At 32.5% G+C, this 23292-nt stretch overlaps 1 long non-coding RNA gene and 1 other non-coding gene across 2 annotated transcripts; both read right to left on the bottom strand.

Moving 5' to 3' along the window:
* Window positions 1-16643: 16643 nt before the first annotated feature.
* On the bottom strand, window positions 16644-19435 carry LOC126703295 (uncharacterized). Its single transcript, XR_007648007.1, has 2 exons — window positions 19173-19435; window positions 16644-17171 (listed from the first exon to the last, which is right to left on the bottom strand). It is a non-coding gene; the product is annotated as an uncharacterized LOC126703295 (long non-coding RNA).
* Window positions 17830-17933, bottom strand: LOC126704482 (U6 spliceosomal RNA). The gene has a single exon (XR_007648196.1). It is a non-coding gene; the product is annotated as a U6 spliceosomal RNA (small nuclear RNA).
* Window positions 19436-23292: the final 3857 nt, after the last annotated feature.

Here is a 23292-nt window from a genome sequence, read left to right as displayed (position 1 = left end):
ATGAATTCCTCATATGGAATTGCTAAAACCATAGCCACTCATTACTAGAAGAATATCATCAAACATTCATATTCAAGAGATCTGAAGTTTAATTCATGCTTACATCATAAACTGATTAGTGTTTTGGTCTAATGATAAAGAACTATCATCAGAAATGGATGCTATAGGTTAAAACTCTCTCCCTAAAAAAAAAAAAACATCCCTAGTGGTGGTGAATCTGGATTAGTGGTGGTGCTAAACTATTGAGATGGTGGTGGTGATTTGGGATGTGGTGGCCTGGTGGATCTAGGTTAAGTGGTGAACATGTTTGGTTACCAAAAAAATTGCAAGAAAAGTAAAAAAGAAAATTGAAAAAAGATGTGAAAATATGTTTGGTTAACGAGAAACGTTAAGAAAATTAAAAGAAAATGATAAAATTGGTATATAAAAAAAAGAAAAACTATTTTTCAATGTTGATGTGGTTGTTTGTTACTATGTAAGCACTAATGTGGCATTAAAATTTTGACATGTCAACATTAGGCATGCAATAGTGCACACCATTAGCCACATAAGCATTTTTTTTGTTAATGAGTTAATAGTAGGGACCAAATTGATTGTAAGTAGAAAATAAAATGAACCAAATTGACTTCTACCAAAATGTATGAACCAAATTGATTGTAACTCCAAAATGTAGGAACCAAAATGGTATTTTCGCCTAAAAATTATATAAATTCAAACTTTGTTTAAGTTTGAAACACACTTACAAATAATATTTTAACTTAAACTGTTAAAAATTACAAAATTTTGAGCTAAGTTTTGCTCGATTTGATTTATTAGTTAAGTTGAATCGAACTCGAGTTTCATATCAAATTTAAACTCGAGTTCAACCAAAGCACTTTATCAAATGTCAATAGCATTCACATTTTCTTATGCAAAATGGCTAAGAGCCCAAATATGCTTGATGAACCCAAAAAACAAAATACCCAAATTGGCTTTGCTAAAGGAAAAGTAACATGGCAGCCCATTATGAAAAATGAAATTGAGCTGCCTCGTCACTTTTTCATTAATGAATTGACCTATATTTAATATAAGGTCTATTGGCTGCAATTTCAAAACTCATGTACTAAAATGGCCAAAAATAAAAAGTTAAGGAATCTTATTGCAATAGCATAAAAAGTTTAGGGGATGTTAATATGTTTTACCCATATAAAGTTTGATTTTTAGAATATGTTTTTCCCCTAAATTATGGTAATGAAGCTAATAATGAAATTTAAAGGGTTAGGAATATTTGTTGTGATTTGCTTCATAATTATAGTTACTAGTATGTAATCCATGCTTAAGTACGGAAATGATAAATTATAGTAGTGTTATTAATGTTAGTTTGGGTTATAAAACATAGAGAATATTAGTTCAATCAGGACATTTGGAGGTACTAAAATAGTTTTTACTTGCAATCTTCATTATATTGGTTATGCCAAGTTTCTCATTACACTGCTATTATGTATATAATTTTGAAAATCACTATTGAATACTACATATATAATATTGTAGATACCACATTTTGTACCTCTTACGACTCGAGCCCTTATTCCCCAATGATGCTGAATTCTAAGACCCAAGGTTGGTTTAGAGCCCAATCAGATGTTAAATTAACTTGAGAAATGTTAAAATAAAAAATATAACTTTTAATGAGTAAATAAATCTATTTTTGGAAAAGTAAAGTCAAGGAAACTCTCGCTGCGCGTGTGCAACAATCGGCAGGCACGATCTTGCACACGCATAGCAAATTCCAAAAACATAAATAAGTCAACTTTTCTACATTAATGCTGAGGTTTGGAACGAATCCTACATTGTCTCGGAGTTGTTCCAAACCCCTATTTTTCATACTATAAGTAGCCTTTCATGGTATATTTTCAAAACACACAGAAATCCCACAGAAAAACACTAAGATTCACTAGAAATAGTGAATCAAAGAGGGAGCTTTTTAAAAAATATCCTCAAGTCAATTTTCTTTTGATTAGAGCCTTTTCTAGCCTTGATATTTGAGTTTAAGATTACTAATCACTTTTTTATTGAATTGTGAATAGATTTGACTGAGGGAAACGATAAAAAATCAAGCTTGAAAAGCTTTTGTTTGAGATATCTAGTCTAAACTTTTCTTTTCCTTTATGCATTTTAATCTTTCTGTTTGTTTTAGTTGTTTGTTATAATATGTCTATATAGCTTAGGTTTGTGTAGTTGTATGTTTTAAAAGCATGTTAGGTTGCTAGAAATCGTGTTTTGAAATCTGTGCTTTTAGGGTTTCTGGCAGAAACCCACGTGTGTATAATCTTGCTTACGCACGCAGGCTTGATTATGTGTATGTAGGGTTGTTCATGCGTGCATATGAACTAGCCTAGAAACCTTAATTTTAATTCTTCTTATTTTGCTTTCGTTTCCATATGCAATACTTCTGTTTAGACTCTTTTTCATATTTTCATGCTTTTAAGTTTTTGTTTTATATGTTTAATTGCTTGTTTGTCCCTCACGTGTTAGAATTAGGGTTTGTTTTGTGTTTTCTTTGTCTTAATGCCATGAACATGCATTCATATGTTCATGTATAATGCCATAGGTACTGAGTTGCTGCAAGGTAAGTGAGGTAAGTCATGCATTTCGCAATGTACATGCATTTATTTGTGATATGATCTTGCTTAGGTTTGATGATATAATTGTGTTCTTAATACTTTGGGTGATAACATTATTTGTTTGTCTTGTCTCTACCTTGATTTAATGTTCATATGTTTCTACCTTGGATGAGATATGATGATATGATGATAGTAGCATGTTAGGATTTATGTTATGCCATGCTAGATGAATGCTAGGTTGGTTTGACATGTATACTAGATGTATGTTAGGGTTTATGATGTGAGATAGGAGCATGTTAGGGTTTGTGATTAAATGAGATGCCATGATGATATGACATGTATGCTAGGGTTTATAATGTGAGATAGGAGCATGTTAGGGTTTGTGATTTGATGAGATGCCATGATGATATGACATGTATGCTAGATGAATGTTAGGCTTTGGTTGACAAGCATAATAGGTGTATGGTTAGGGATAATTGATATCATGTTGTGTGTTTAGATGTATGCTAGCATGTTTGTGAGCTAGATAACAATATTGAGTGTACCTTTAATAGGGTTAAGATATAAGACACAATGAGGGAAAGCCAATCTTAGGGTTGGGCGGTTTTGGGTGCCTAATAACTTCTCAAGACCATACCTTAACTCCGAACCTATATCTCTAGTAGTAAAATAAAAAAAGGTCATTCCTCGAAAGGACACTATATATATGGTTCCTAGACTATTACAAAAACTAGGCAGCGACTCGCAACACTTTCCGTTGCGTCCACAAATATCAATTTACAATGACTGTCTGTGAAATTTTTCTAAATATAACACAAAAAAAAAAATAATAATAATAAATTGATCCAATAGTATCTCCTAAATTGAATGAGGATAGGTGCATAGGATTGTTCAGCTTAATTACAATTTGTTATTTTCAAGATCCTAGCATACAAAATATCTGAATATAAATAGTATAAAAAATATGCTCACTAGTTCAAAGAAAAATAACAACAAAAATCTAAACAATTTAATTTTTATTGAAAGCTAACAAAAGCAAAATCTAATTTTGATTCTAATTGAATTTTCTCTAAACATTGGTTATATATATATATATATATATATATATATATAATCATTCAAACTCTCTTTTTCTCTAATTTTATATATAGATTTAAATATATGATTTGGGTTTTTATGGTTCATTTATATCGAATTCCTCGTTCTCTACACTGAATTAACTCATTTGGTACAAAAATTAAAAAACTTAGATTACATGAGACACGTGATGCAAAATTAACCTCTAATTAAATTCCAATTTTTACATTGAATTAACTAACTGGACACAAAAATTTAATAAATTTAGATTAGATGGGACACGTGATGTAAAATCAGACTCTAATTAAATTCCAATTTGAAATCTAATTGGATTTTTCTCTTAGCTTTATATATATAGATAGACACACACAAGGGAGAATGAGTTATGAATATGAAGTTAATCGGGACATTTGTACAAATGAGGACACTTAAAAAGATGATGACGCCTTTATAAACTTTGGTAAGTATCTTAGTCAGGAGAAATAAAAAAAGGTGGGAATATAAAATTGGAGTTTGACCATATCTTAAGGAAGATCTATTGCAAATAAATTTAGAATTTGATATTTTGGTTTGGTGAAAATTTAATGGGTTTAGTATCCTACTTTGTAAGCCATTCAAACATGAGATATTTACAAATTATTACACTATTTTTTTGTTGTGAAATTTGGATAAAATTATTGCAATATTTTCACAGTAAGAATGTAGTAGAAAATCTTACAAATTAGCAAAGCATCTATTGAGGTCACACCATGCCTTAAAAATAATTATCAAAAAACCAAAAAATATTTTTTTTGAAAAAAGAATCCTAATTAAATACCAAAGTTATTTGTCAAAGAGTGAACCCAAAGAATGAGTTAAAATGGGTTACCATCACAAGATGGGCATTGTGGGATGGCTAACGCCTTCCCTAAGTGTAGCTAAACTATCAAACTCATGTCTTCTAGTTCAAGACATGATTTTGGATTCTATTTTAAGTTAGGAACCATTAGATTCTTCTTTTAACTTAAATTAGGAAATAAAATTGCTTAGAAATAGGTGCCAAATCAAACATTAGAATTACAATGGTTGATTGTGACTCCTTTAAAATATGGATTCATCTAATCAAAAAGATACTTATGGGTTTCAATTAGCTCAATTAGTAAAGTTTATTGTCGTCGAATAAGATATATGGGGTTTGATTCTCGTTTATACCAACAAACCAATTAGTGTCTTAATTCGATTATAAAGAGCGATTATTAAAAGTAGACGCCATAGGTTGGCAGACGCCATAGGTTGGCAGATGCCATAGGTTGAAACCATCTCTTAGATTCAAGAGGAATTGATAAAGGACAACCAGAACAATCAAATAGTAAAATTAGAAGATGGGAAAATTAAATGAATATGACCTAGGAGTTAGCACCAATTAAGAGTCCACACCTAAGGTGGAACTAGAGTTAGCACCAGACCAAATAAACAAAATGCCAATTTTTTTCCATTCATAAAAAAATCAACTATCTCCTCCAAAAAGAGTACAATAGGTTGGTTATAAAGGGAAAAATAAACCCTAGCTCTAATTAGAGTAGGAAACCCTATTTGCCTTATTACAAAAATAACATTGCTTCCAAATATTAAAATACTAATATTCTAATAAAATACTATGACTTAAAATATAAAAATACAATTGACTTGCAAACATGAATAATACTAAATTAAAATGAAAGTCTTCTTGTGTCTTCCACTTCAAAAATAGCTCCAAGAAAGTTCAGAATGGTGGCTAGCAAGGACTACTACAATGATGGTCAGTTGTATTGAACCAAAGAAGTTAATTTCGTACCATGCTAGTTAGTATAACCAATATTTACTGTACAACCACACAATCCGATACATAAATACCTTCATTTTATTTCACTTCAAAAATTGGACAGTTCCAAAGTAAACTGGCTATTTCAGCCGAAAAATAGATTTTGCCTAGTACATTTTTCTTTTCCATTTTCTTCACAAAGCAACTTCAATTGAGCCTATGAGACCCACTGATATTGGTGACGACAACTTGTTGATGAGGAACTGAAATGGGTGAGAACTAGAGAGAACTTTATTATGTTTGGGTTAGGGATAGATGAATAAATAGGAAAACATAGACAAATAAAGAACCAAAATGAAGATAATGATATAGAGGAGAAGACGGTGAAAAGTAGATAAGTGGAAGAGTCATGATATGTGTGTAAAGGAGAAAAAACAAGAGGGAAAAAAGCAAAAAAAAAAAAAAGAATAAAGATGATTTTAGAAGGTGAAATCGAGGACTGAGAAAATACAGTGTAAGGGAAAAATAAAATAAATAATAAGGGAAAAAATGTTTTTGGGCTGAGCTAGTGTCTTCTCTTAGAGCATTAGAATTAGGGGTGTAAAACCCCCTAGTTGCTATTTTACAACATAAACCACTAAAAGTATGCAACATCCGGGTATGTAGATGTAAAAAATTATACCATCTAGCTACAATAAGTTGCTAGTTATACAACTTACTTTTCAAGGTTGGGAAACTTAAAATTTCTTATGTTATTACTCCTCTCTTTCTGACTCTTCCTTTCTTCTCTCTATCTTCCACTCTCCCTCTTCTCTCTCTATTCACTTTGTATCTCTCTTTTATCTCTTTCTCGGCTAAAATTTTTGGTTGGGTTGAATCGGTGGTTGCTAAGTTGGGATTGGTGGTGGGTTTCGGTGGTGGTCATTCCAATGGTTTCAGTGTTGGTTAGAAGGGTGGTTCAGTGGTTTTTTTTTTTTTTTTTTTCCTTTGGTCCGATGGTGCTTCAATGATAGAGAATTGAATTGTTTATATTATTTAATGTTGTAGTTTATATTATTTTAATGTGTTTGTGTGTAAAACTAGATACTGGGATGTTAGGTGAACTATAAAATGAGATGGTAAAATAAATAAAATATGTTTTTAGGGTGTAAAATAGAGACTTTTTTGCATCATCAGATGATAATGCTCTTATAGACTTACAGGCATGCTAACTTATTTATTTATTTAATTAAGTAATTGACCTAATAATTACTAAGATAAAAAATTAATCTACTAAAAATTTATGGAGTAGATATTTGTATTATTAAAATTATTTATTTTTAGAACAATGTTTAATTACAAAATTGGTTGTAGCTTAAGGCTACAACCTTACTCAATTTCTTTTTATTGGAAGTGATTTTTGATAAATCCACCATTGAATTCCATTTTCTTCTTATATTCTCCATACTTGCAAAATTTCTAGAAAATTAAAGATCAATAGCTATGTCATCAATAAATTGTTTAAATTGCAAATTTTTAAAATTATGTATAAAATATAAGCTTATAGATCATATAGAAAATAATATCCGATTGACACAAAATTTGACATGTGTATTAAGAGTATAAAGAACATACAATTCAACAATTAAAATTTTAAAATATGTAGTAATGTTAATTTTTTTAAAGGAAGTTATAACCTTAAGTTACAATCAATTTTGTAACTAAACTTTTTCCTTTATTTTATATATCAAAGAAAATAATAATAATAAAATTAATTAATTAATTAACAATATATATATATATATATATATATATATAAAATGGTGATAACCTTGAAACGATACACCAATATTAATTCGTACTGACAAATTTTGTTCCCCTAATCAAATCGAAATGGCTTTCAGTATTATATTGACTCCATTGTATTGAATTGAATAGTGTCAGTGATGATTAAGTTGAGTAATGATTGATGAAGGGCTGTTTGAACCCTATTGAAGGCTTGAATAAAGTGGTTCTAATAAGCATTGGCATTGGGTTTGCAAATGGTATATGTTGGGGGATTTTAGAATCAAAGCACAAAACAAGCCCATTACTTGGTCTTCTAATGGCAAATTTTTTTTACAATAGTGCTATAATACACTTCTGCATTTAGACTTTACCATTCACAGATTGCAAAACTTAATATCATTAATTTATTTTGACTGTCTCTCCTATTTGTCTTGTCCTCACTTCCTTTTTATTATTTTAATTATTTTTTATGAAGAGGAAGAGAGAGAAAGAGTTGATGAAAATAATATATTAATGAATAGATGAGATAATTAAAAAATGAGATTTTAGATGTATTGTAAAATGGTATGGTATAATAGATAAAACAGCTTTTGAGATGGTAAAATGAGATTTTTTGTAGAAACTGGATGCTATATTTACCAACCATGTTAAAAAAGAGCAGGGCGGACCCACATTGGCCTCCCAAACTTTTTTTAAATTGCATTATAGTATGTAAAAACTAGCACCCAAACCCCTTTTGCAAGAGCTGCCCCCCTTGTGAGTATCCTTATCAAGTTTGTTCACACTTTAAAAAAAAAAAAAAAAAAAAAAAAAAAAAAAAATCAAAACCTGTCATTAAGTTCGAATAGAAAGCATACTACAACCATCAAGAGGTCATGTTTGAATAAATAACAAATTATTCTTATCCGTTTCCAATTATATTTTAATTTAATTTCTATTTATTTATCTAATGATTATGATTTCATTTTAATTTTTTCCTTGAATTTAGTAATCCAATTAATACCACTAACTTTAACCTCATAAACATGTTAAAACTAGCAACACTGTCTTTGCCTTTGACGTTTGTAGAAGCAAATCTAGAAATTGATGTATGAAAACTCATTAGTATTGTAATTATGAGTGCAACACCTAATTATTATTGCAAAATTTTTACAATACCTTGTGCAGGGGTCGTAAATGAAATGATAAACAACCCTTCTAAGGACACAACTAATTTATAATATGGGGCTACTAACAATTTACAATGGGAGATTTGAACAAGAACAACGTTTAGGCACAAGACTACGTAAAGAGACGATATTTATTCATGCACAAGAAAAAGAATACACTTTTCACTCTTAAGAACATGCTCTTGAAGGTGTTCTAACGCTTTGTTTTTCTCTCTACTCTTCTCTCTCTCAGTTTTTGTCTAATTATTTGTGTGTCCCTCCCTTTTCCCTTATCCTCCCTTATATTTGCCCTACTTTCTTCTCCAGGATGTGTTGTCCCTGCATAGCTGGAGGGCTTCTTGTCCCATCAAGCTCTTGTTTTTCTACTTTCATGATGAATGGAGGCTTTTAAGGCTAACTGCACTGTTTAGGCTAGTCATTCATTAATAAATGCGACTGTGCCAAGCAAGTGAGTCTCATTAATGCGGAGGTAACTATTGCTTTATCAGAAAACTTTAGTAGGCTTCCTTAGACAATTCTGCATTTCCTAGTGTCAGGGGAGAAAAAGTTTTCCTTCCGACAAATGAGATTTATGTTGGGTTGGGGGCCTAAATCGAAACTTGACAATGGGCTCGATGCACAGCCCAAAGGCTATCGGTGAAGATCCAAAGAATTCACTGTATCTTATGCCTTGGGCCTAGATTGAGACTGACAAAAATGGCCCATAAACAGTTCCTATAGCAGACACGTTAGCATGATTAAAAAACATATTGCAAGAAATAGCCCAGCAATAAAATGTTTGCAGTAAACTAGCCCAGCGGTAAAATGGCCTAGCGGTAAAGTAAGACAAAACAGAATAAACCTCCAGCTGTTAGCTATTTCACAGATTAAGGAAAGTATCCACATTTTCAAACTCATCATCCATTGGCTCTAGAGAAGAGTCTTCTAACACAACAATATGAGGGAAAAATTCTATAGTGACAGTTACATCATAACCTTCAATAGTAAATGAGTAAATAAATATTATGGGCTCTATTATGACAAATAATGAGAAAAACTTAGTGTGAGATGAAGAGAGAGAAATCCTAGTTAGCGAAGCAAGATCATCATGATACCAGGGCATGCTTATGGATATGACACATGTAATGAGTAGTGAGGGCCATTTGTGAGTTGTATGAGTGATGAGGGAGAGTGTCCAGTAAAGCTGCTGGGGCTTTTTGCTAGGGGTAGATAAGTGTTTATGAGTAGAGCTATAAAGAGTGTTTTTGAGTTAGGAGCTGAGAGAACTTAGTTTCTAAGATTGAAACTAAGAACTAAGAACTCAGAACTTTGCCAGAGCTTAGAGAAGGCTAAACAAAGGAGTTAAGGAAGAACCTCTTTCTATTAGTGTGTCTCTTAGTGTATCTTGGTCCCACCCCCCCCCCCCCCCCCTCCCCCAAAGTGTTAATGGAGAGTTTCCATTTATAGTTGAGTTTTAGGGGGTAATTAGCAACTAATCTCTATTAAATCTTCCTCAATCTTCAGAAAATCCTAGGATTTTATCTAAAAGTGGTAAGCTTAACTTTTAGAAGGTTCTTACTGTTTTAGGTAATAATAGTTGGGATTCTGACTTAGCATTGAATGCTGATTGACCTTGGTTGATGGGATTAAAGCATGCATTAGGCTAATGATCTTGGTTATGTTGCTACTAGAATCAGAGCTCCCTAAGGCAAATTGTATCACCCCAAGCCAGGTGTTAATCTTGAAGCCCTTACTGGAAATTCTGCTGGAATCTCCTTGGTGCCCTCTAAACCACATTTCCCTAAGTTTTCCCATTTGGGGTTCATGTGCTTAGTCCATGAACTAGAGAGTACACGTTTTTGATATGAAAATGAACTGATTTCAAGTTTTTTCAAGAGCTTTCATGGCTTGGTCATGGCTGCTCTTGGTTCTTGACTGAATGGGCTGGAGAAGAAAGAAGGGACAGCTGGTTGAAGCTTCCCAGCTTTTTGTCATGTCACTTCAGCTTTATGTCAAATGAGAAATAATGGAATTTCAACTTGTGAAGGAAGGGTTTAACCTCTGATGGACACATGTCCTCTTTTGATCTAATTGGACAAGTTGGAACTTGATGGCAATGGGCTCCAGCTGTTAAGTTGTGTTGAAATCTGGCTGGTTAACTCACGTGAGCTTTAGCTGCTGGGATTTGTGTATGAGTTGGGCTAGCTTAGTTGGGCTTTGTAGTTGAGCTTCTTTGGGCTTGGTCATCCTTACAAAAATAAATGGTTTTGCCATAGGTAATATACATGAGCTTTTGTAGTTAGTTGATTATGGAAAAATAAGCATAATTCCCATAAATTTTGTAAAAGGAATATTTTTGAGAGATAGGTAATTTATATTTCCCATTAGTGAAGGATTTAGTATATGTCAAAATAATATTTGAGTTTTGTAAATATGTGCCAAAATAGCATTTGGGTTTTATGAAATAGTTGCTAAAATAATATTTGGGCTTTATAAGATAGTTGCCAAAATAGTATTTGGGCTTTGTAAAATAAGTGTCAAGTTAATATTTGGGCTTTGTAAAATAGTGCCAAATTAATATTTGGGTTTCGTAAAATAATCCCAAATTAGTATTTGGGCTTTGTAAAATAGTGTCAAATTAGTATTTGGGCTTTGTAAGATAGGTGCCAAATTAGTATTTGGGTTTTGTAGGATTTTGTAAAAATATTGTCGTGTAGCAACGGGTTTTAAGAGATGCTGTGTAGCAATGGACTTTAGAGGTGCCGTGTAGCAACGGATTTTAGATGTGCCTTGTAGCAATGGGCTTTTAGAGGTGTTGTGTAGTAACGGGCTTTTAATAAATGCCGTGTAGCAACGGGCTTTTAATAGGTGTCGTGTAGTAACGAGCTTTAGAGGTGCCATATAGCAACGGGCTTTTAGAGGGTTTTGTTGGGCTTTCTAAATTTCACCCACAAGTTAAATGATTTTGGGCTTTTTTGTGGACGAAGTATAATTTTTTGGCCCAATTTTGGTAGTAATGTGATGAGCATTTTTGTGAAAACCCAAATTGGATAATATGTGGGATATAATGGGTAATATTTGTGAGAGGGCCCAAGATAATTTATGGGGCTTATATATGGAATATTTGTGGGAAATATTTCTATGGGCTCAAAGTAGTTTATGGGCTTATGTGGGTATATATTTTTATGAGTGAGCTAATGAAATTAGGGCCCGAAAATTTGTACCTCGACACTTAGAATTCCTTCTCAGTAGCTTAGAGAGTACATCACCCTTGGTGGCTCGGCAAGTGTCTCATCCTCGGATTCCAATCTATGATATTTCTAATGAGAATGGTATCCTGGCTTGATCTATGGTTCGAGGTCTTACTCTTTCAAAAAGGCCTATCATCAAAATGAGATAGCTAGTATTGGGCCTATTTTCATTTGAGGCCCAACTCTCTACTACTCCTATATCTTACGGTTAAGTAATTTACCAACTATTTGTTCCTAAATTTAGTTCCAACTCTCTAATATATATTGTTATCAAAAGAAAAGAAAAGAAAAAAACTCATAACATATATCACGTAAGTTTTTACTCTTTAGCTCTTTTGGTTCCCCCCCCCCTCCCCCCCCCCCTTTTTACCATTTGAAAAACACCATTAGTAGACTACTTTAAAAATATTTTTTTAAAAACACATCCTTTTTTCCCTAAAAATTAGCACATATTATCTCATCTCACACAAAAAAGATATATTTCATACACTTTTGCCACACCTTTTTCCTAAAAATTAGCACACACTATTTCTATTTAAAAATATCTCACATCTCTTTTTCGGGTTTTTGCAGTATGTAGTTTTGTTCTCTTTTTACAACTCTCTCTTCCAAAAAAAAAAAAAATTATACTAAAAAACAAAAGAAAGAAGATCTAAAAGTTAGGGTTTTGTTGTAAAAATTATGAACAAACATTAACTTTTTTCATATCATTAGCTTATTACAATTTCTCATTTCCATCTTCTCCCCACAACCCATTTCATATTTTTACATCCCAACCTTTCAATCAAAACCCTTTCTCAAACAAAAACTTAATTCACAATCCAACACAAGAAAACCTCTGGAAAATTCACCCAAATCCATCATTAACAAACCCCAAGAGCCAAACCTAACATAAAACATAACCTCCTTCTTGAATTGAAAGTAGCAGGAAGATCAAAGGGTTTCAAATGAGTTCCAGCAAAGGCTAGAGAAAGAACCATGGTCGTCAATGGTGGTAGTGAACGGAGCAACGACAAACGATAATTGCGGAGGTGCAAGTTCTAGCTTTGGCCATGGGTTCCTTGGATGAGATCGAAGAGAGAGAAAGGTGGATTAACCATGGATTTCTTCGTACAAACACCAGACTCATATATCTCGAGCCCTCTCTGTTTGAGCCATTGCTCCCTACTGCCATCACACCATGATCCAACTGGCCGCTAGTGCTATAGGGATGTGAATGTAGAGAAGACAACCCAGTGAGGCTTTGGCCATGGTTCCCTGGATGAGATTGAAAAGAGAGAAAGGTGGCTTCAAACTAAGATTGGCAGTGGATCAACCATTTGTTTGAGCCACTGCTCACTGCCTCATGCCACCACCATCACGCAATATTGGATCTTCTTCTCTCTTATTTGTGTGAGCCGTTGCTATGGTGTATGTGTTTGAAAGTGTGGGATTTTGAAATTTAAGGTGTGGCCGTGTAGGATTTTTGTGAATGTTTGAAAGTGTTTGAAAGGATTTTTGTGAAATTAGACTAGAGCACTTTCAAAGGTGTCAAGTGTAGGATTTTTGTTAGGGTTGTCCACGGGTCAGGTTGGATTGGGTTTGGGGTTGACCTGCAACCGACTTGACTAAATTGGGTGAATGGAAAATGGACTCGTAGCCAACTGAATGTTTGAGTCAAACCTAGTGGCACAGGTCATTGGTTGAGCGGGTCGAACTGTCGGGTGATTTCGGGCTTGAATCCCAACAAGAGAAAGATCAAAACGCAATGAACAAAAAGATCAAAACCCAGACAACAAAGAAATCAAAATTCAATAACACAAACCAAGACCAAAAATACCAGATCCATGAGACTGAAATGAAAAAGGGGGATATAAGACTAAACCCACACTAACACCACCATTCCTTCGCCCACCATCACTATGTCCACAAGATCAGTACAATTTTTTTATTAAAAAAAAAAAAAAAAACCTTTTTTTTACTAACCCAGAGGCACAGACTGCACAAGATCTTAGGAAGGATTCATAAATATGTGGAGATTCAAGTTAAACTTTTAGTCAATGATGGCGGCGATAGACCTAACTCGATGACGGTGGCAGTAAAGAGGCTAGGGTTAGGGGCGGCAATAGAGGCATAGAGCCCAACTTGGCAACAGGTGATGGCGGCAGATGGTTAGGGATTTGAGAGAGAGATTAGAGAGGGTGAGAGATCAAAAAGTGAGAAAATTTTCTGAAACTAACAATTAGTAACTATGATATCCATGTTCTTCTAACTATGCACCAACTTAACTTAGAAGAACATGGATATCATAGTTACTAATTGTAATAAAGATATAATGGGTTCAAGTTAGTTTAATTGGTAAAATTTTTTATTATCAAGTAAGAGATGTAGAGATGTGAAGATAATATAATTAAAATTCTATCATATTTATTAAAGAAGAATTGTAACAATGATACATCTATCTATTTATAATATAATATAAAAATTGGGTCCTTAAACTGGAGGATATACACAATGGTGATATGTATCCTTTTGAAAATGCATAAAACAATAACATATATAACGTTGGTAAGATTATGCCACGTGGCAAATAATTATTGGTACATGTCAAATTTATTTTGCCATATGTCAACAATAAATTCCACCATTGTAATAAATTTCTACTACAAGCTACTTTAAATACTCTAAATTGTCCTTAAATACACATTAAAAATTCCACCTTTATAATAAATTCTTAAATAATACGTAGATAAATACTTAAATATCTATTATTAGCTCATTTAAATTCTTAATTTTTTCCCTTTTTTCTCTTGGAAACTACTTTACAAAGATTTTTTAAAATATTTTTTATATAAGTAACCTAGAAAAAGTCTTAAAAAATCAATTTATAAAAGTTAAATCCTCAAATTGGAGGATGCACACAATGGTGACACGTTTCCTTTTGACAATATAGAAAATAATAACACTTATAATGTTCGGAAGACTACGCCACATGGTAAATAATTATTGCCATATGTCAACATTAAATTCCACCATTATAATAAATATCCACTACAAACTCCTTTAAATACTCTAAATTTTCCTTAAATATACATTAAAAATTCCACCTTTATAATAAATTCTTAACTAACATGTAGTTAAATACTTAAATATCTGTTATTAGCTCCTTTAAATACTCTTTTTTTTTCTTTTTCTTTTTTCTCTCGGAAACTACTTTACAAAGAGTTTTTATTTTTATTTTTTTATAAGTTACCTAAACAATTCTTAAAAAATTAAATCTCCAAACTGGAGGATGCACACAATGGAGACACGTGTCCTTTTGACAATGCATAAAACAATGACACATATAACGTTGGGAAGATTACACCACATGGCAAATAATTATTGGTACATGTCAAATTTATTTTGCCATTTTCAACATTAAATTCCACCATTGAAATAAATATCCAATACAAGCTCCTTTAAATACTCTAAATTGTCCTTAAATACACATTAAAAATTCCACCTTTATAATAAATTCTTAAATAATATGTTGTTAAATCCTTAAATATCCATTATTAGCTCTTTTAAATAATTAATTAATTTTTTTCTCTTTTTTCTCTTGGAAAAAACTTTACAAAGAATTGTTTTTATATATAAGTAACCTAAAAGGCTTTCTTTTTGGGGAGAAATTATTATTTACACCAAGAGAACTGCTGACATGGTTCTCCCTAAGTCATCTATGCAAATGTATGTGTGAGCTTCCTAATCAGTACAATGAATAAAAAATAAAAATTACTAGATGATGTCACATTTGCATAAATAAAAACATTTTATTGGTTAGGAGGTTAGGGAGGACCACGTCAGCAGTCCTCCTGATGGACCTAATAATTTCTCCTTGAAGGGGGGTGTTGACAAATTAAGAAATGTGTGTACAACTAATTTGTTCACACATTTCTCTTTTTAAGTGTAAACAAAAAATAAATAACTAAGAAAAAACGTAGGTGTCTTTATTATATATATAAATATATATATATATATATATATATATAATTACACCTATTTATTATCACTCTCATTTGAGTTTTTTAAGGAAAAAAAAACATAAACTATCACCATTTTTATTTAAATGGGTATTACTATTACACATTATTTGGGGGGATTCTATATTTAAATACACTAAACTTACAATTTTTTGTTATACACACCTATTTATTACCATTTCTATTTAAGTTTTAGGGGAAAAATGAATACAAAATAAAAAATAAAGTTATTTATGTCATTTTGTAGTCAAAAGGAAAAAAAATTGATTTATGCATATAAATTTTAAATATAATACACGAATTAATACAATATATGGAAATAAGTCCTTTTGTATTACACAAAAAATAACTGTCAATTTAATGGTTTGTATAACCCATAGGTATAGTTAATGGGTAGTTACATAGAACAAAAAAAGTTAGTAGGATCATCATTTGTAACTCATAACTCTTTGGTTTCTTATATCTATGTAACTTATAGTGACTCATCTCCTATATATATATATATATATACACACATATATTATTGTAATTTTATTAATAAATGATAATTGCACTATCTATAATTTATAATTTATAATCTATAATCTATAATTATAATATAAAAGTTGGATCTTTAAACTGGAGGATACACACAATGGTGACACGTGTCCTTTTGATAATGCATAAAACAATGACATATATAATGTTCGGAAGATTATGCCACGTGGCAAATAATTATTGGTACATGTCAAATTTATTTTGCCATGTGTCAACAATAAATTTCACCATTGTAATAAATGTCCACTACAAGCTCCTTTAAATACTTTAAATTGTCCTTAAATACACATTAAAAATTTCACCTTTACAATAAATTCTTAAATAATATGTAGTTAAATACTTAAATATCCATTATTAGCTCCTTTAAATACTCACTTTTTTTTCCTTTTTTCTCTAGGAAACAACTTTACAAAGAATTTTTTTTTTTAAGAACACAAAGAAATTTGTTTTTATATAAGTAACCTAAAATACATTTTGGGGGGGAGGGGGGGGGTGTTTGAGTAACCTAAAAGGCAAGTCTGACAAGTTTTTTTCTTTGTTTTAACTTATTATACTTAACAGTAGCATAACTAAAGACCAAAAGAAACAAGGCATGATAAGCTAGAAACAATGAGAGAAGGGCTAAAGATACATTCTCCTCGACAAAAAATTTGAAAAGTTTAGAAACACCTTAACAGAAAAATCCTTGCATTGACAAAAAGGTTGCATGGCTGGTGTGCTACATTGCAACAATGTTCACCAATTACTCTGCTCTTGACGTTGAATGATTTCTTGGCGAAGTTGGCTAATGCATTGTTGCTGCTTTGGATCCAAGTTTGTAGTATCCATCATGGTAATTTCCAATTATTTTTTCATTCGTTTCAATTGAAGCTTCTCTCTTAATCTCTATGAGTTCTTGAGTTTGAGGATATGCCCTCTCAAGAACTTCTTTTTTCTCATCGTGTTTTTTGTTCTTTTCTGCCATGTCTCATCCAGTATGAGGATATGCCCTCTCAAGAATACTAATTCTAACAAAACCAATATCCCAAGTCAGATAAACTGTATAAAAGTTAATCTCCAATAAATTGACTTCAAAAATAGAATTTTTTTAAGAGAGAAATTAGATATACAAGACAAGAGTGACAAAAATGCACTTCATCAATACGAGAGTGATTGGCATTAGCTTCAACTTTTAGCTTTTAGCTTTTTGTATAACTTTTTAAAACCTCACTTTTTCTCACTTTTTTCAAGATACAATTGTTTTAACACACTTTCAGCAAAAAGCTAGATAAGTTGTTTCCAAATCCTCTTTTTAATGCATACCAAATGAACTCATGGATTCAAAACCACTTAAACTTTCATGAAATTCACGCTTTAACAATACCAAGCTCTGCTACAAGAGAATCATTATTCACAATGTTATTAGGATGGCTTGAAAAAGTCACAACGCTAAATATGGATATGAGGAAAAACATGCAGGAAAGAATCATTGGGAATGTCATAGGAATGAATAGATTGAAACAGGGACAATGACAAGTACTAGGCTGGGTATAATTCCTTGGTAGAGAATTTGGGCCCTTTACAGAAAATTCAACATTAGCACAGAACAATTATTTACCTATAAAATTGAAAATCTTAAACTACTAGAGAAACAGACCTAGCCTCACTGATTACCAACAACATCCAATTTTATTGGACCATTTCTCGATTTATGCTTATCATTCTTGTGCAGGGGTCATGCTAATTTTCTTTTTTTCATTCCAATTTTATTGGATGAACCCGAAGGGATAGTAGAGTGGTAAAATTTAAAGTCTTAGAATCAAGCTTTCTACAATACTAGTAACTTAATAGCACAAGATATAAGACAGCAACTGAGGTGGCATTTACAATGTCATTTGTCAACAAAGTTTTTCAGCATAACCCTTTTATAGTTGAACATCTGGAGAAGTAAATTAATAAGTTCACAAGTTGATTCAATTGACAAAGCTTACTAGTACACTCTTTGATAAAGTTGGCAACAAATTTTGGTTGAAGATTTCATTTCAAAGGAGACAACAACAAAATTTCAGCAGGGGTTTGGGTTTGCCAGTCTGGGTCTTTGTCATGAGTCATGACCTACCGGAAATTCAAATTCTTTGAATCCCTCTAATTTTGTCGCCAACCAACAAATAAATGACCAAACGAAATGGTTTTTCTTGGGCTTAATTTGCCAAGTATGCAGGGAATCCTTTTGGACAATACTGCATTGCAGTCCTAATGTTAATTATACTTGCTAGATTGGTCTCACTACAGGGTAAGGTCTAAAAGTTGTATCTTTGTTATTCTACCAAATTGTAGAAAGAACAAAAAAAAAAATGTTTATTTTTTCATACCCCACATATTTGTTCTTGTTCTTGCAGTGAAAAACTTGATTACCTAAAATAAGAGACCGTGTACACCACATCAAGCAAGAGCAGAAGGAAAATCCCTTTCAAGTGAGCCAAACATGATATAACTTCAAAACCTAAAGTTTGTGGTGTATGATAAAGATCTTACTTCAGTGGTAGATAGTTCTAGCATTACTTGTCAGACCTCTTCTAATTTAAAGGCTTTGAAGCTTAATTTCTAAGGAATCAACTTCATACCATTATACAGACATCGACAAACAAGCATTATTAACCAAATCCTAGAAACTCAGTTACCAAAAGAGCCCCTAACAACTTTTAAAATTGAAAAATACCAACAAGAATTACAAAGATTATAAAACATACATCTCAAAGCCAATAATCAGTTATCAAAAGAGAGAAAATAAAAGCACAAACATACAAACCCATACACCGATATACACAAACAAACCTACATACCCACACAAAACCCACCACCTAGAAAATAAAACATACCTACCAAAACCACAGACCCAGAAAATAAAACAAACCCACACACCTAGAAAACAAAACATACCCACCAAACCAACACACCTCACCCATTATCCATACACACAAAGCACAAAGCAATAAAATTTGGGGGAGAGAAGGAGAAAAGCATTGTACCTGAATCGGTGGGCTTCAATCTATGCCGTGCAAAATACTCCTTCCCTACACTGGTCAAATCGACCACTTATTCTTTTCTAAAAATGGCGTGAACTCGAGAGCGCCAAAATTTACAAAGCGAAGAGAGAGAGGTGCTAAGAAAAATAAATAATATTTTCATTTTTGAGCCTCTGGCGAGGAAGAATGGGTCGCCAGTTGTGGCGAGGGCACAATACAATGTTAAAATTGTGGGAGAAAATACTGAGGATGATGTATGAGTTTTTTTTTTTTTTTACTTGAAATATTAAAATAACTTCACTGATGCAATGCTCCAAGAGCACTCACAGTAGTGATGTTATATTGGTATATTACTATATTTTAGTTCCTTAAACGCCAAAATCATGCTCCAACAGTAGAGTTAAATTTTTTTTTTTTTTTTTTTAGCTCTATTGCTACAGTACACACCTATAGATAGATGTGCATCGTTCATGAGAGCTAAACAAAAAAAAACATTATTTTACTCCGAGTGGATTAAAATAATAAAATTTGGTTCTCTCTCTCAGTCACTCTCTCTCTCTCTCTCTCGCTCTCTAGAAGCTCTCTCAGTTACTCCGTGGTTCTCTCTCTCTCAGTCACTCTGTGTCGCTGCCACGTCGATCGGCACACCTTTTTTTTTTTTTTTTTCCTGCTGTGGGTTGTGATGTGGTGGTGGTTATGGTTGTGTGGGTAGATCGACGTCAGTGGGTGGCTAGGTTGTTGGTCTCTCAGTCACTTCGTGGTTCTCTCTCTTTCAGTCACTCCGTGTCGCTGCCACGTCGATCAACACTTTTTATTTATTTATTTTATTTATTTTTATTTATATATATATATATATATATATTTTTTCCTGCTGTGGGCTGTGGTGTGGTGGTGGTTGTGGTTGTGTGGGTAGATCGGCGTCGGTGGGTGGCTGGGCTGTGGGTGGGTTTGTGGGTAGATTGGTGTGTTCGTGGTGGTGGCTCGGGTGGGTTTTGTGGTGGTGGGTGTGGGTGTTGCCTGGTGGGTCTAGTAGATCGATGTGTTCCTGGTGGTGGCTCAGCTTGGTTGATTTTTTTTTTCTTTGTTGTGGGTTGTGGTGGTGGTGGTTATGGTTGTGTATGTGTGGCTGTGATGTATGTGTGTAGTGAATATATTATTTTATTATAGTGAGATGAATTATTTTATTATAGTAGATATATTTATTTTATTGTGATGTTTATATTATTTTATTGTGTTAAAAGCTAAAATAGATTCACTGCTGCAGCATGTGTATAGGTAAAATAGATAAAGTAACTTTTGGTGGAGCTAAAAAGCTAAATTTTTAGCTCCACTACTGTGGATGCTCTAATGAGATTGGTTATTTTAAAAAATTCAAATCTGGTATATTTGTAAATTAAGCAGTATGTAGAGGTATTTGGAAAACTATGAACCTTCCCAGAAGGTCCTTCTTTAAACTTATTTGTACTTTCACACGTGACTTTTGATGTCTCATTTTTCAAGTTCAAATACTCTCCTTCACTCACCAGACCTCTTCTTCTTCTTCTTCACCTCACCTCTTTTATTTTATTCCATTCTCATGATACCTCTCACTAGGGTTGTAATCGGTTCGGTTCAATCGGTTTTTTTTTTATCTAGCCAATTGAAACTGAAATTTTCGGTTTGCAAAGTTCTCAACCGAAACCAATTGAAACGGTTGGAACTCAATCGTTTTAGTCAGTTTTTTGATTGATTTTCGTTTTTTATTTATTTATTTATTTATTTTTAATGCAGTATTCAAGCCAGTTGTTTTATGGCCCTTTTGGGGCCTTTTATGCTCTTTGTAATTAAGCCTTTTTTAGAAACCTGTTTTAGGCCTTTTTTAGGAACCAGTTTTGGCCCAGATTTGGGCCTTTTCTATTTTGGCCAATGGCCATCTTTGGGCCTTTTTTAGCAATCTGTTTAGGCCCTTTTGGCCTAAATTCGGGCCTTTCTTATTTTGGCCATTTTTGGGCATTTTTTTAGGAACTTGTTTTGGCCCCCTTTTTGGGCCTTTTTACACATCTATAAAACATTTTACAAATAAGAAAAAATCACAACCTGCTTTGCGTTTTACATTTTTCATAACTTGCTTTTGCTTAACAACATAAATCCAAAAATACACATTATAGGAGATTCATCCAAAAAAAAAAAAAATCACAACCTGTTACAAATTCATAAATCCAAAAATACACATATAACAGATTCATAAATCATAACCTGTCATAGATTCATAACTTGCTTTAGAGCTTCTATTATTCTCATTAAAATACACATATCACATATTCATAAATCCAAAAATAACCTGTTAACATTATATAACCTGTCAACAATACATTTGCACAACTTGTCAAGTGTCAACACAGATTCATAAATCCAAAAATAACCATATAACCTGTCAACAATACATTTGCACAAGCGCAACCTGTCAACACAGATTCATAAATCTAGAAATAAACTAGAGCAAAAAATTGCTCTAGTGCTCAAACTAATCTGTAACTTGTTACAGGTACCCATCAAATACAAACAAGATTAAAAAATAACTTGTACAAGTCAAAATAAAATAACTAGTGCAGATTTCATTACTTCATTAGTAATATGTCAATGTCCACATATTGTCCATATGTCAATGCCTACATAATAGCATTATAGCCAAAGACACAAAATAAATTGGCCGTATGTCATTGCCTATTGCCTATTATCATATATTGTCTATGTATAGGCCACTGTCAAAACTCAAAATAAAAGCCTATATCTATATGTAGGCCATTGTCTACTAGTGTCTAATAGCAAAAAGTCTACACATCAATATGCCAAGTTCACACATCAATATGTTGTCAAAATAAAAACTAACAAAACCCAATATGTCATCATCAATACCACCTGTCCAAAGAGCAAATAGCAAAGAGCAATCTTCAACCATCAACTTCAATAGGTGTTGGTGTGGACATGTCTAGTTCCGATGTTAATGCAACATCACTCATAAGTTCTACAAACAAAAAATGAAAAAAAAAAACATATAAGTCACTTGTACAATAAAACAATAAATATTCCAAGAATCCAATACATTCAAAATTTTTTTTTTAAATTTTAATAAAGAAAGAAATAGACATGTAGAATGTACAATAAAACAATAAATATGCCAAGAATCCAAGACATTTAGTTTTTATTTATTTTTTAATAAAGAAAGAAATAGACATGCATAATGTACAATAAAACAATAAATATGCTAAGAATCTAAGACATTCGTTTTTTTTTTTTTTTTTTTTTTTTTAATAAAGAAAGAAATAGACATGCATAATTTTTTTTTTAGCAAATAAAGAAATAGACATTCATATTTTTTTTAATATAAAAAATAATAGTTATACTACCATCAATCTTTTCATACTCTTCAACATCATCCATGGCAGCTCAAAGATGATTGGAGCCGATGAAGAAAGGAGCTAGTTTTGACCACAAATGAGGACTTCCACCATAAGTGGAGACAATGAACTCCGGAAGGGATCAAAGACACGACCAGCCGTACTAAAAGCAGATTCTGAGGCCACATTGAATACTAGAATTGCAAGAGCATGTCGTGCAATTCTTGAAAGCACACAGTATCGTGGAGAATTAACCTTCCACCAAGCCAAAATATCAAACTTCTCATCCAAGACATCTTCACAACTCTCTAACAAGTATTTATCAACTTCTAATTTTGTATTTGAAGAATCAATACCCTTCAAGTGCTTCTTAAATCCTCATTGCCTTCACATCAACCACACTAGAACTGTCTCTCTCCATTGATCCACTTGGTTTTTGGCCTTGGGCTTGTGCAGCAGCACTAGCACTACTACTCCTGACTTGATTTTGAGTATAAGCATCATACAAATCCACCAAAATAGCCTTTACTCTGTCTGCCATATTAGTAGCCTTTTGGTTCTCATACAAAGTACCAAAACAATACTCAAGATACCTCAACTTGTATCGAGGATCAAGACCTAACCTTACATACAACAAGTGATTCATATTATCAAAGTTCCCCCAATACCTTTCAAATTTGTTCTTCATGTAATCATCCATATTTCTCAACAAATAATCATCTTTTTCGTACTCCAAGTCAATTGTG

The sequence above is a fragment of the Quercus robur genome, chromosome 10 (genome assembly GCF_932294415.1).
Source record: "Quercus robur chromosome 10, dhQueRobu3.1, whole genome shotgun sequence".
In the NCBI taxonomy this organism is placed as follows: Eukaryota; Viridiplantae; Streptophyta; class Magnoliopsida; order Fagales; family Fagaceae; genus Quercus; species Quercus robur.
Note: the sequence above shows the minus strand (reverse complement) of the source record. Positions and strands in the feature narration are given on the sequence as shown.